We start from the raw sequence: 15,223 nt of genomic DNA on the forward strand, positions 1-15,223 counted from the left end.
TAGGAGACAAAGATGAAACTTCTTACATAAAATATTATACACTCTAAATGTCAGTCTCCTAAAATACTCTAAACTTGTCATAAGATGGTTAATGCAAATAGCCTAAAATGTGTTTCAAATTATATTTCGAAGTATTTTTTTCTAGAAAAACAGGTTGGCAGATACATGTACACGTTATGAAGCCAAACAACTCCATGAGCAATTATAAGCAGAGCTACTCAATGAGCTTAAACAGAAGAACTCCATGAGGTATGAATAATTGGCATGAACCCATCTGCAATTAAGAATACCATAACCCAGCTAATTGTTTTTGTTCATGATGGCTAGTGAATCCTTGTCCAGTTCCTGAAAATGCCAGATGTACCTGATTGGCATAAATTATATCTACATCTATGTGAACGTTTGAGCTATGTATCTTGTGTTCCTGTAAAATGCTTAAGTGTTTATCTTCTATCTCAGCACTTGTCAGTAAGATATCTATTCAACATATAGTTCACAAATCTCAAAGTCCACATTTAGAAGACCGCTATTTCTTAGGCGCATTATTTTATAACATCCTAAGGTAGTTTTCATTTTTAAGTCATAAATTGAAAATTCCTCAATATACCTCATATATTTTTCTCTTCCCTTCTTAAGTGTATAATGATGAAGAATTTAAATCTAGATGTTAATAAAGAATCTATTAACATATTCTCCTGAATTATCATCTTGGGTATAGTCCCCATACAATTCCCACCTGCCTTGTTTTGATCCTACTCCCTTCTCCCCCCGCACCACCCAGTAGTGTGTCTCTGGTTTATAGTTGCTTGTTGATTTTGATTTTTACTTTATTATAATTAGTCTTTTTCCTGGTCCCTTATGATGAAAATGTATATGTTGTGCAAAACTAAAAAACAATGTAAAAATATATAAAATAAAATTAAAAAAGAAAAAAAAACTCTCCTGAATTAAAGAAAAAATTAGATAAGCAAGTAATTTACATTAAAACTATTTCTAGCGAGCACACACACATACATACATGATTTGATGTCTTGAAGAGAAAGACTTTCACATATCTTACTAACACTGTACAGTTAGAGTGTAGAATAAAAATTATATCAAACCTTTAAAATTAAACAATAGACTCCAGGAGTATAAATAGGAGGATAGAATTAGGAGTTTTAGAGATATTCTTGTCTGAGTTAAAGCTGATCTTGTAAATCAAAATTTATTCAGTTATACACTTTAATTATGTGTTATTCAGTGCAAATAAATGCTACTTCAGCAAACTAGTTTAAAAATGTCACAACTTGGTATGAAAACAATGTGTTAATATGCAATGACCAACTGAGTTCATGAAATCGATTTTTACAAAACTCTTTTTCAGTTTGTTTTGTTTCTTTATGTACATATGAATTAAATCACATGAAGTTGCGTCTTTCTGTGTCTTATTTCACTAATTATATACCCTTTAGGTCTATCCATGCATGCAGATGGTAGAGATTCATCCTTCTTTCTTTTATTGCCTCCACCAAAACACCTATGCTCATACCCCATCTTATATATGAAATAAAGATTTTTTAAAGAAAATGTTTTACATTTTTCAAAATGATTTACATGTAAAATTCCCTTGATATCTTTTAACAACTAAGTTTTTAGAAAGCATTAAGCAATGTGAATGGGCAAAACATATATAATATAGACAAATATTTACAATCTTACTGTAGATGTAAAAACAAGCAATGGAAAATATACATGGTTCTGAGGGAAGTTCTGGGAGGACATTTTTGAAATTTGACTAGGGTCAAATTAAAGACTTGAATGCGCTGTAGCTGTGATTTAAGACCTAGGTTTTTACTTGGTATTGGAAACATGTTTATAGTAATCAGAGTGATCCCCTTATCTGCTTTCCCCCACAAATGCAACCTTGCATTCATCACACATTACATATAATGAGTTTTAAGATGAAAATTCCCTATGGAAAACAGTATAGACATTTCTCAAAATATTAAAAACAGATCTACCAAAATATCCAGCAATTCCACTCCTAGGTATATACCAGGAAAAAAAAAATCCTAATTGGGATATTGGGATAGATGCGCTCCTACTATGTTCATTACAACACTATCATAGCTTTGTTGTAGAAACAACCTAAGTGCCCAAAGACAGATTAGTGGATTACTACAATGCATGCATACACACACACACACAAACACACACACACTACTACTGAGCTATACAAGATGAAATATTTCCATTTACAACATGGATATAACTAGAGGGAATTATGCTAAGCAAAATAAGTCAGAAGGAGAAAGACAAATACTGAATGGTTTTACTCATACATGGAATATAGAGAAATTGTACTAAGCAATTTCAAACTTAGACAAACAAAATGAATCTTAAACAAAACACAACCCTAAAACTCTGGCTATAAAATTGAGGCCTCCAGAGAAGGAGGAGGGGTTGGTTAGGAAAGGTGGGGAGGCGCACAATGGACTAAGGTGGAAGACTACGGGTTCCTTGGTGTTGAGTTTGGTGTGATAACATATATCTGAAAAGAGTTGTAAAACCAATTACTTAATTAAAAAAAAGGTAAAAACAGAAAGCTAAAAAAAGATTTATATGGAAGATGTGATTTGCTTGTTTCATTTTCCATTACAAGACACCTTCCCCACCATGCAAATAAGTCACAAATTCAATATTTCTGCATTTTTTATTTTTCGCACAGTTTTAATTGTTGTCTCTGTCCTCTGAATCCTTTTATAAACAAATATTTTGACTAAAAGACTTGAAATTCTGTTCACTTATTTTTAAGTTCACAGGAAATAAGAATTATCATTGCAATTTTCTGGTGACTATTGACTTCTAATTGTCCCACACAGATCTGGGGTTTCGTTCAAGGGTGACCTCCATAATCCTGACTTATACACAGGTATCATGAAAAGTGAAAATGATTTTTTATATTATAATCCTCTTGTTTTAAAATACTTTCCGTACTTTTAAGGAGAAACTAGTTTATATTATAACACTTAATCACTGCTATTAAAATATAATCACCTATTTTCAAAATTGTCAGAGTTAGTCCTATTACAATTCCATTAGCTTTATTAATATTTTTCTTGACTAATTACTTGCCATGCCTTTATAAAAAGTATTCACATTTTTTTTTCTTTTTTTAACTGCAACTTCATGTGGATTTACAAAACATGACTCAATTCTAAAAATACATGAAAATAAATATTTATTGAATGCATAATTTCACGTTCTCATGGTACCCCGATGTTTCTCATTCACTTTTCTTTGCTCTCCCATGACTAAATAACATCAAATTATTAGTTTAACTTTGTCTCATGTTTTGACTGAATTACTCCCCCCCAAAAAAAAAAAAAAAACTATTCTTGCAATATGTGGAATCATTTTCTAAGTCATAAAGTTCCAAAATGGTGGTGTGGATAGTAGGTATTTGATTTCATATCAAATTTCCACTTCAATCTACTCACTCAACTCCTAAAAAATCAATATAACTATAAGCAGATTTTACTGCAGGTACTCTGCCAGATTTGCTACTGTTTGAATGAATTTTATGTGACTGTCCTTCTCTTAACCCCAACAGAATTTCATGCTTTTAAGAATTTATTAAGTTCATTCGCTACGTGACTTTTACATTCTGGCACAGTTGTGCTGCCTAATAATTTTCTAATAAATAGAATCTTATTTTCCCATGTGATATTGTAGAATCAGTTTCAATTTAGAAATTGAGCAAGATGATAGAAACCAAATGTTACAGCATGGTGCTGTGATCACATTTCAAGGAAATTTATTAGAAAATGTAAGGACATTATTTCCTTTCTTGTACAATAACTTTCTTAGAATAAATGTTATTTAGTTACGAATCAGTTATTTCTGGATAACAGGTAACTTCACAATATTGAGTAAAATGGAGACTACAGCACATTCATATATGGACAAATATCTCAAAATGGGTTAGGTATGTGGATGCTGGCAAGCATAATGGAACAAAGCATATTAACACATCTTATTAACTGTTGTGCGTATGTTTCCTCTTGAGTCTCAGAAAAAAAAGTGTAGAGGAACAAATTTAGCATAGATATATTTTAGCTCAGGGTATAAAATATGGAGAGAATTGTTTTATCTTAGGAAATTAATGAAAAGAACAAGCATTTGTTAAACATCTATGTGTTAGGAATTCTGCAAAACAATTTATGTATGTCTTCTGGATGCAAAGTATTACTAGCCTAAGTCTACAGTTAATACCCAAGAGAACATTCATAGTAGTCAAATTCAATCCAAATTTTTACTTCCATGTTTTATCCCAAACCATGTACAGCACATAAGCCATGAACTTATCCACACTGAGGGAGAGTACCCAGTTTCAAATACCATGGTTCACAAATTATACAGGAATGTCTTAGCCTTACTGAGCTTCTGATTTTTTCACCTATAATTTGATGTCATTTCATAAAAATTATCATCAAATTTTCCCAGGTAATTGTCTCCTTCCTATCAAATGACTTTCTTCTTTCTTCTTTCCTACTTTTAATCAGAAGTGCCATTTCTCTAAAATTATGACACTGCCATAAATAAGAAAAAACAAGATATTTAGTAAATTTGAGAGTTCTGTTAAATTCTAAATGTATATTATTTGCCTTTAAAACTTTAAAATTCAACAAGGTCTATCACAAGAAAGGGTATATATAACATAGATATATAGATATAGATATTTCCCCACTCTTTGGTCTTATAACATATATAATTTGAATGAATGTAGGAAATTTTGTTTATGGCTGTATTCTCAATACCTAGAACAGTAGCTGGCAAATAGAAGGTATGTAAAACATTTGATTTTCTCCTGCAATAGACTCTTAAACAACTCTATATAAGTCAATGTCTTATTATTACAAAAGATAAAATCAGGAAATATGTATTCTTCTGGGAGGTAGAAATATGTTCTCTGATTTTTTTTTTTAATCAATTAGCTCCAGAAATCCATTTAACCTTTAATTGGATTACATTTTTTTTTTTAAAAGATTTATTTATTTATTTATACAAGCACTGGGTACAGTCAGAAGCGCGGGAGGGTGAGAGAATTCACCAGAGCCAGAGGGGAGAACAGAACAGGCAGACTGATGAAATACACTGCTGAGGGGAGCAGCGGGCGGCAGGAGAGGTCTGCGCTCCATGTGGGACCCTCCTCTGGTGGCAGGGAGCAGCCGGGGATCAAACCGGTGCTGCAGAGGCTGTGGGCAGCTTCGCAACCCAGCGCTCAACAGTTGCGCCACGGGGGAGGCCCTAATTGGATTACAATTTTGATGGTAATGATGAAAATGAAGTAATATTTATCATTCTGAGAATTTAAAACCCTGTAATTGAGTATTAAACAATGCACATCTTAAATATGGTATCAAGGTACTGACGATTACCTTAATTTGGAGTTTTCATTTAGGATCATTGCATATGACTTGTAATATAAAAAAATGAAATATTTTAAATGGACATTAGGATGATTAAAATAGTGTATAATGCAAATCGGAGTACTATCTAGTATTTGAACAGTCTGAAAATGAATCACTATCAAAAACATACCATTGAATGAAAAAGAAAACTGTAAAAGGACAATACATCAGTGTTTGCCTACTTTCAGTAAAAATTTGCATTCCTTGTTGGAGAATCTTTTACTCAGGAGCTATTTTTCTAGGCAACTGCAATGAACCAAACCCTCATTATACATTTTGAAATATTCTATATTATCAGGGATGCATATTAATGCAATAAGATGCCAAGATACACACTGACAGATATTGCTAAGTTTATTACTTTTTTAAAATCTGAAGAATGTATGGCAAAATGTTTACACTGATATTCCGGGCTCGGTGTGTGAGTAGTTGCCACGCTTTTTAAAATATGTTCTCAATTTTCATTATTTTACAAGTAAAGCTATGTTTATTTATTTATTCATTTATTTATTTAATTTTTAAAGCCATTTTCTTTTTTTTTCAAGATTTATTTATTTATTTATTTATACAAGCACTGGGTACAGTCAGAAACGCAGGAGGGTGAGAGAATTCACCAGAGCCAGAGCGGGGAGCAGAGCAGGCAGAAGGACCGAAGTACACTGCTGAGGGGAGCAGCGGGGGGCAGGAGAGGTCTGTGTGCCATGTGGGACCCTTATCCGGCGGCGGGGGATCGAACCGGCGCTGCAGAGGCTGCGGGCAGCTTCGTAGCCGAACGAACGCTCAACCGCTGCGCCACTGGGGAGGCCCATTTATTTATTTATTTTTTACTTTTTTTTTGGTGGGGTACCCTCGCCGGCTGCCAGGGAAGGAACCGGCGCTGCAGAGGCTGCGGGCAGCCTCGCAGCCCAGCGCTCAACCGCTGCACCACCAGGGGAGGCCCTACAAGTAAAGCTATGTTAATACCCCATTTATTTATAATTCTTGTATAAATAAGTTGCAAATTTACAGCAATATGATAACTGAGAGTTGAGAATACTGGTCGTTTGATCAAAACAGAAAGGAGTAAAATAAATTCCTCATTATGAAAAAAGGAAAGATAAACACCCTGTACTTGCACAATTCAGCATTTGTATTGGCACCCTATAAATTCAGTTTCAGGTTGACTTTTCATTCCTTCCAACTTCCTCCACTCTGGCTGCGTGTCAGCCTCTCCAGTGGCAGCAGCCCCCATAGCTTTGCATTGACTGTATTTGGCAATCATAGCATAAGAAATCAGCCAAGCACATGAATCCGAGACCATTTTTTTCCCATTCGTTCTTTCATTCCTCTATGTTTTTAAAGCAACATCTAGTACTTCAACTCATTCCTTGGCATTTTATATCTTGCTTGGACCACCACCAATAATGGTGTTAACACAAAGTGCCTAATGCCAGGAACTCGGGTTCTGTTGCACCAGTGGCCTTGCTGGTCATCAAGCCAATGCACCTGCTGCTGGTGCAGAATCAGGCTGTTGATAAAACTGTAATCCCTATGGTTCACTAGCTGAGCTTTGAAAACAGCTTCAGGCATGTAGGAATGTTTCACAGAAAGTGAAGACACTCCTAAGAATGTTTTTCTATAAGCTTTCATCTACATTTTCCTAATCCATAAACAATCACTTTAATGCATCTTAGAGCTAGCAGAGGGTGAGTTAAATCTCTGAAATGAAAAGATGACTTGAATAATTTATTCTCATGCCAAGATACTTTAGCTGTCAACATGGGGACATGTTTATATTAAGCTTTCTTTAGGAAAGCTTAAAAGGAAATATTTGGGGCAAAATATCTCTCAGATGGGACTCTGGTTCGGTACTCCTCAATCTTTAAAATTTCTACTTAAATTGATGATATTATTCAAAAAATTTTCATCAATAAATGGAGTTTCCCTCTACCAAAATTCAATTCTTAGCTTATTTTTGAACTCAAGAAGTAAAGTGTGAATTGTTGAGAATCATGCCTTAACTAATATAGTTGTCTAAAAAGTTGTGTTTCTGAATGTTTAATGCACCCCTTAAAATAAAAGAATCTCAGCTAAAAACATATACTATCTAATTCCTCAGCATATTTCAATATCATGGAAAGAATCTGTGATTTATGAATTTGTTAATTTAGAATCTTAATAAAACATTAATAATCCATATCACTATAAATTATAAAACAGTCTGCTCAGTCTTCCTCTGAGATCTTGAATTGGAAAATGCAACATGAACACTGTTCATCAAAGTAGATACCATTTTTGCACATAAGAGCAAAATCTAACAAATAAATCACTTTCATGTATTGTGAAGTTATTATTATTTAGGATTTAGATAAAGCATTTATACATGCTGGTACTTATATGTTCATGAATTTATAATATGTAAGCTATAACAACAAAACAAAAAATTAAATAAATGGAAAGTACAATATCTCAGAAAACACACATCCAGGCTATTTGAAAGGCATTTAAAAATACTCTAGAAAGTAAATGCATAAACAAATTAGCATACTCAAAACAAAGATAATTCAATCTCTCTCATATAATCAAATGCATATTTATCAGTCTTTTCCTTGGCCTTTACAAATGGGTTTGGCTTGTTGTCTGTTGAAGAAAATCCATTGTTGGCAAAGGTTTTATACACAAGAGATCTGGTTTATTTTGATAAAATTAAAATTTAAAGACCACTTCTCTCCATGATTGTTTTGGTGTCTGTAAGACTTCCAAATGAAGGAGATGCTTTAAACATATGGATGGGGTTAAGATGCCATCTGCACCCTGCGTGGAACCTCATACATACTAAATATTAGAATAGTTTTTCAATCAATGCTTCTCCAAAGAAAAAGCAGAGGGAACAGATATTCAAACTTTGATTTAAAAAAACTTGGTATTATTACCAAGGAGCTACAAGGATAAAATGTAAGAATAGTCACAGATTGACACAGAATATATTCTAGAAAATGTCCCTTTGGAAAACTGTTGTGATTAATAGAAATATAAATTTAAGTTTGCAGAATTTTCAATTAACTCATACATTTTAAAAGTTGATTCTGTTAAGAAAAACAGCATCATCATATCAACTATACTTATATGTTAAATTGAAAGTCACTTGGAAAAAAAATCATTCTAGACAGTCAAAGTCATTATTACTGGAACTTTCTATTCCTCAAATAGAGGCCCTATTTTAGCTAGTTAGTATTCGCTATAACCTATGAAATTAGTCTGTTTTTACTTTAATGTACAAAATTTAGAAGCAAAATTGTAGAGTCAGGCCTTTTCTTCTCATCCAGATAAATTTATATATCTTATAATAATTTTATTCAATCCAATGAGCAGTATATGAGTACTTATAAATTACTGATTAAAATGCTGTGGGATTGAGACACAAAAATAACATAATAATATCTGCCCCCCCACACGCACACCTAAATGCACACACACATAGATGCACACAACCAAGAAAAAATTTGATCTGCATTCTTAAGAAATAATTAGAACTGGTTTTATGAGCAGACAATATGAGAACTACCTGAAAGGCATACCATCTGCTCCTTTTTCTTAGTCTTCAAATGCTTTGTCTCAAGCCTGGCTTTGTGTTTACACTATATTCATGGAATTGCATTTTGAGTAACAACTACTGGTGTCATAATAATAATGAAATAATTTTGTATGAAGAATCAACCCTTGTCACCAAGGAACATGGGATGTAGAATGAGGAATGAACTCAATAATAGATTAAATGTTCTAAAATTGCCTGAAAGAGAAAGAAAAAGTACATGGCTTTTTTTTTTTTTTATTGGCTTTTTTTTTAAGTAATAGAGTTTGACTTTCCTACAACTAAATGACTCATTTTGTGGGTCAATATACTCATTTAAAGGTACAAAACTATTGTTTTTACAATAGTGTGCTTTGGTTATATGCATGATCTCACTCCCCTTTATGAAAATCATGATGGAGAGGGATGCACTTTCTACTTAATTCTTAAATAGAACCACAAATTGGGTTTAATACTAGTAGTAATTATGTTTGTTTTTATTAAGAAAGCCTGCTTATAAGTGGAAGGAATATTTGAAGAAATAAAATCAATAGAGTAAATGCCAATTTAAACTTTTCATTATTTTGAAAAATTAAGAATACTATTGTGATATTGAGGGTTTATATACATTTCTACTTCAGTTTCTTGATCTCTCTGTTGTTCATATTCATAGGTAACATATTTTTATCTTAGTTGCAATTATATACAAACTCGCACAAATAATTGCACACATATGTAAACATGTGTATTGTTTTTAAAACAAACTTTTGTTTTATATATTTTATTTGTCACTTTCATTCATTTTTGTAGGAAACATTGTGTCAGTAAGTCAAATGTGACTGTAATATAATTTTCTCCTGCCTTTTCTAAAAGGAGAAAAAAAAGTACGTTTTGATTTATAACTCTCCATCCTCCTTCCATGCTGATCTTTTTCTCGTTTTTGTTATGCAATCACAAGGTTACCACAAAGTGACATGAAATGGTATTAAAATAATGAAGCCAATAATTCAGAGTAAATGGCTTAGGAGTCCTGCTTGAATACCTTTCAAATTTGTTCATGAATAAAGAATCTTATTTTATTGAACTAAATATATTGTCAAAATCTAAAACTTTATTCACATTGACACTGTGAATTATTTTCTAAGTTCAGTAATTTTGATGCCTGTCTTGATTTGTAAATCACCATATAGTTGCCTAAGCATGTACAGGATGTTATGTGCATTGTAAAATGATCAGTAAATGATTTCCTGTACTGTTGTTCTTAATGAGAGAATACAAAGTTATTCAGAGAACTACAATTGTGAAATAAATCATCTCCACTGACCTAGAGCAATCTGTGCTCTCTCAACTGAGTTGATGAATGTTAAAATGATGTTTTAAGATGAGTTTCAAGATTTAAGTAATTACTGCTACTATTGTAAATTACATGAAATTTTATAATTCATTTTTATTCAATAGTTCTTTTAATTTACTTTAAAACATACCGAACAGTAAACACATTGTTTAAGGCAGTAATGTGGGCATTTAAAAGGTTATACTATATTATCTACAGTTATATTTTTAAAGTATAGAAATAAATGCAAAATATGTATGTATATATGAATATACATATACACAGACAATACATTTTAGTTAGCTTTTAGGTTTACTCTGGGTTTTATTAACTAAAATTCTATAGACATTCAATTATTATTATTAAATCTGAAAATGTTTAAAGATACATTTAAATATTGAAAAATATTAAATCTCAAGTAGTAATGAAATACATTTAAATGTCAAATATTAAACAATGAACATTAGTATTTAAAACATAAAAGTGTAAGATTTTTCCAATGTCTAAAATGAAAATTATAATCTAATTTATAAACTAGGTATATATGTATATGTTTTAGTTTTTTTTGCTAATAAAGAATTATTGAAATGAAATAAATAAATTCTGCCCTATACATAACTTTGGGGAATTGATTTTAAATGTCTTGTGAAACAAATGACAGTCTGAGGGTGTATTCGATAGGAAATTGTAAGGTATTTCTATGTCTCATATTGTTTACAAGTTTTCCTTCTAGCAAACATATTGATTTATTTCTTTTTTGCTTTCATGAAAATCATCTTACAACATATTTGCTTTTGGTCACATGAAGTATATTTAAAATAAAAACTATTTGAATCACATTGAAAAATCAGAAATATAACTATATATTAGATCTTTCTTTTCCTTGTCATTATTTTTGTCAATACCCTAATCAAGGTAATTATTTTAAATAAAAAATAAGAGTGAAGAATGGTGACCTGGGATAAGCAGTGTGGGGACCTTATATGCAACTTAGTCCCTGATATGAATCTCAGACCATATACTGCCATGAGGCAGGATGGACCTGGTGGGGGGGGGTCCCATGACTACTGACCCTTTACTCACACCTTGGTATGCAACTATACAACTCACCCCTTGGTATGTAGCCTCGTTATACCTGATGATACATAGAGGCCAATGCAAACTCCCCCAGAACCTTGTAGAAACTGACAGTGTATATAAGCCCCTGACTTCTACAGACTGGGCTCAGCCTTGGGATATGAACCCGCTGAGTCAGGACCGGTGCATTAAACCTGCTTCTTGTTAGCCTGGTGTCCACGTTTCCTTCATGCCATATAACAATAGCATCTAAAATCTCATGAATAAAGTATTACTTGCATTGTAAATGTCTATTAGGAAATGGGATTTTTGTGGAAGCAACATGATTATTTCAAATTATTGGAAAGCATCAAATAAACTGCAGTTATCTAAGACCATGATCAAACATGCCAACTATGGTATAAATCATCTATCTATACTCTTATTTTCTACGAAATATTTATACAGTGATATAATTATACCAGAATGACTTGCCCTAACACTGACACAGTGAAACAGGACAGGTCTCTTCCTGCCCCACCAGATAGGCATCCCTATCTTTTGCATTTAACAACTTTGTCTTCTTATATTCTAAGGAAAAGAAGGCCATCCTAGGGAGATAATAAGGAAGTTAAATGGCATGTGTTAACAAAAAAGCCGGAGTCCACATGCCTGCATCAAAAGGACATGCCCACCCTTCCTATCTCGCCTTTACAGGCCCTTGACATCTCCTTTTTTTTTTTTTTTAATTTTTTACTCCTTTGTATAAATAGATACCCCTGCCAAAGAGCAGGACTGTGGTCTTTCAGACACAAGTCTGCTGCCCTCTTCAGTTTGTCAACAGATTATTTTCCTTCTCAAACTTCTTCCTTTTATTGGCTGAGGGAAACTGAGGCCAGCATTTAGTATCAACACCACAATTTACTTTACATGTAAAAGCACAGTGAAAACTGATAATTAGGTTTTAGTTTTTTCTTTTTAAATAACATCACCAGATTTTAAGTTAAATAACACAGTGATTTTAAATTGTTTTTAAGGACAAGTAGAGTTAGAATAAAGTTAATTATTAAACTTTTTTAAGTTAAATGAAAAAAAAAATCATCTTGTCAGGATACAAGGGAAACTTCCCAAACCCACCTGGGTTCTTCTGAAACTAGAGGAAGGAATGAATTAACATCATGGGGATTAGTAGGAGGAAAGACAAAAAATTAACAATATACATATGGAGAATTTATGTGGTTGTAAAGTCTAAAGAATAATAGAGCAGAGTAGGATATTTATTTTGTGTTTAAGGATCTGTGGCATCTAGGACAGAGAAGGGAAGCGTTCCCATGACAGACACAGAGGACATTAACTCATTACTGAGCGTTAAGATGAGATTCTCAGAGGATTTTTACAGAAAAACCTAGAAACAGATGATACCCCCCAAACTACATTCAATTAGATAGAGCAGGGATTTTTTTTCCTTAGATTGGGAAAAGGACAAACAACTCTGACAAGAATAAAAGCTTCTCTTAGCCTGGGGGGTATTCACTGCTCTTAAATATGTAATGGTAATAACTTCCAGAGGCTCACAAGGTCTTGGTTGACCATTGATTTCAAGATAACACCTATTCTAAGAGCCTTGCTGAGGGTGTACTGAGAAAAACCTCTCTGGCATTTTTTTTAGGAAGATTGACCCACAAATTTTTAAATGCATATTTTAGCAAAAATATGAAATTCTCCTGTATGTAATGCTGACTTTTAAAATAGATAAAGCATTTATAAATTATGCTCAACTTCCATCATTTTTTTTTTTTTGAAATCTCATTTACTGAGGTTTCAAAAATAACAAAGGGACTTCTTAGAACACAGATAATATTAATTTGGAAGTATTCATATAAACAATGGATTTACTACCTATGTACCACACTGAGATTTTATTCCACATATACTCATAATTTTTCTTTTTACTCAGAACAGTTATACTGGAGCTTTTCTGAATAAAATAGCTGTGTGAAAAATTTGGGTTTTGCCTGTGAAGGATAAAATTTATGGGAAAATCATTCCTGAAGGAAGTGAATGTTTTTACAATACTTTTTCAAATGTTTCAATACTTTCAATAATCTAGTTCTAATAGTTTTCTTAATTACTAAGGCACTGGGATGAACTTTATTCCTAGATGTACAAATAAAAATGCAGATGTCTGGTTCCCATACTTGTCTGGAATCAGAATCTCTGGCAATAAATGCTCAGGAGTACGCATTTCAAAATGCTTTCTAGACCTTCTATGTATACCTGAGTTTGAGAACCATGGTCTTATAGATGAAGTTGTTTGGATTATGGAATGATTTACATACTTCATACATAGCAGTTAGGTAGAATCAATGAATTCTAATGTTTTAAATGAAATTGAGGTCAGCTTAAGTAATTTCCCCAAGTACATCTTTATTTTCTTTTCTTAAGGTCAATTATCTACAAATAGCTACCTCTAATATTGTTAAATTAATTATTCTGGTCAAACCTATTACCTTAATTACATAAAGTAAATTAGACTTTTAAGAATATACCATTAGCTATATATAACAAAACATATTTGGTCAAGAACATAAAATCTTTTAAAAAAAAAAAGATGCATTCTTAAAGGAAAATACAATATAGAGTCCCTTTCCAATAAGATTGCCCTGCATAACTTAAATCTTAAAAGATTTTCTGTAATTTAATTATTGTTAGTTTTATGGATTCTGATATTTGATAAAACACACCTGTCTCCAACTTAATTTTTAAATGTGCTAGTCCAGAGCTCTAATTTTAGTTCTGCTTCCTAATCGTTTGATCTTTAATGAGTCCGTATTACATTTAGACTTCAATTCCATCACCTATAAATAAAATGCTTGCATAGTTAATGTTTTGAACCTTTTGTACTTTTAAAGTTCAGAGTTCTATAAGTGATATTTATTTTGCTATGCTCTTTTTGCACAACTTCTCCTACTGTTTAGGGGAGGGATGTCATGAATGAAATCCACAAACTCAGGTTTTATTGACTCCAGTTCCAAATCAGGCCAAAGACGTGCGTGTCCCTAATGTTATCACCGCTGAAGGGAGGATTGCTGGAAACTAAGGGTGGAGCTAAGCAGCCAGGCTTGGTATATAACCAGTGGCATGTGGGCTGTGGTGGTGGTTGATTTATCTCTGGCCTTCAGGGAGCTATTGGGGCTCCAGCTCAGCAAAAATGGTAGGATATATTCACCAATTTCTCTCTTTCTCTTTCTCCCTGTGTTATTCCTCTCATCATTTCCCTTTTTTGTAAATAAACTCTTTTTTAACTTATTTTGTGTGTGCCTGCAGTTAAGTCTCATTCTAAGTCCCCTTCAAGTGCACTAGTGAGGACCCACCCTCAGGCCAACCCATTTCACACTGGGGTTGCCCTGTTACACTACTGACTGACCCTAATAAAATAAAAATGACACAAATGATAAAACCTTAAAATAGAAATTACAATGTATTTGTCTTTATAGTTCAAGGAAAATACAAATATGAAATATTTTATTTCTGAGAATAAAATGTGTTTGATGAAGTATATATCATTGCAAAATATTTTTATTTATATTACTAAACTAGGAGTTACAGTCCTGTTGTCCAAATTAATAACTGTAAATAAAACATGAGTCAAAATGGGACAGAGTGGGATTTTCATAAAGCAAAATTATCTAAACTAGATAATGATTCCTTTGAAATTATATGTAAAAAGTAGGAACATCTTTGAAATTCTGTTACAGATGTTCTCTAGATTTTCAAAAAATGTACTGCAAAAAATATTGTGTAAATATAGATATTAGGAATGGTGGG

Source organism: Talpa occidentalis, unplaced genomic scaffold (genome assembly GCF_014898055.3).
Source record: "Talpa occidentalis isolate TD23 unplaced genomic scaffold, MPIMG_talOcc4v2.1 talOcc4.4, whole genome shotgun sequence".
Classification (NCBI taxonomy): Eukaryota; Metazoa; Chordata; class Mammalia; order Eulipotyphla; family Talpidae; genus Talpa; species Talpa occidentalis.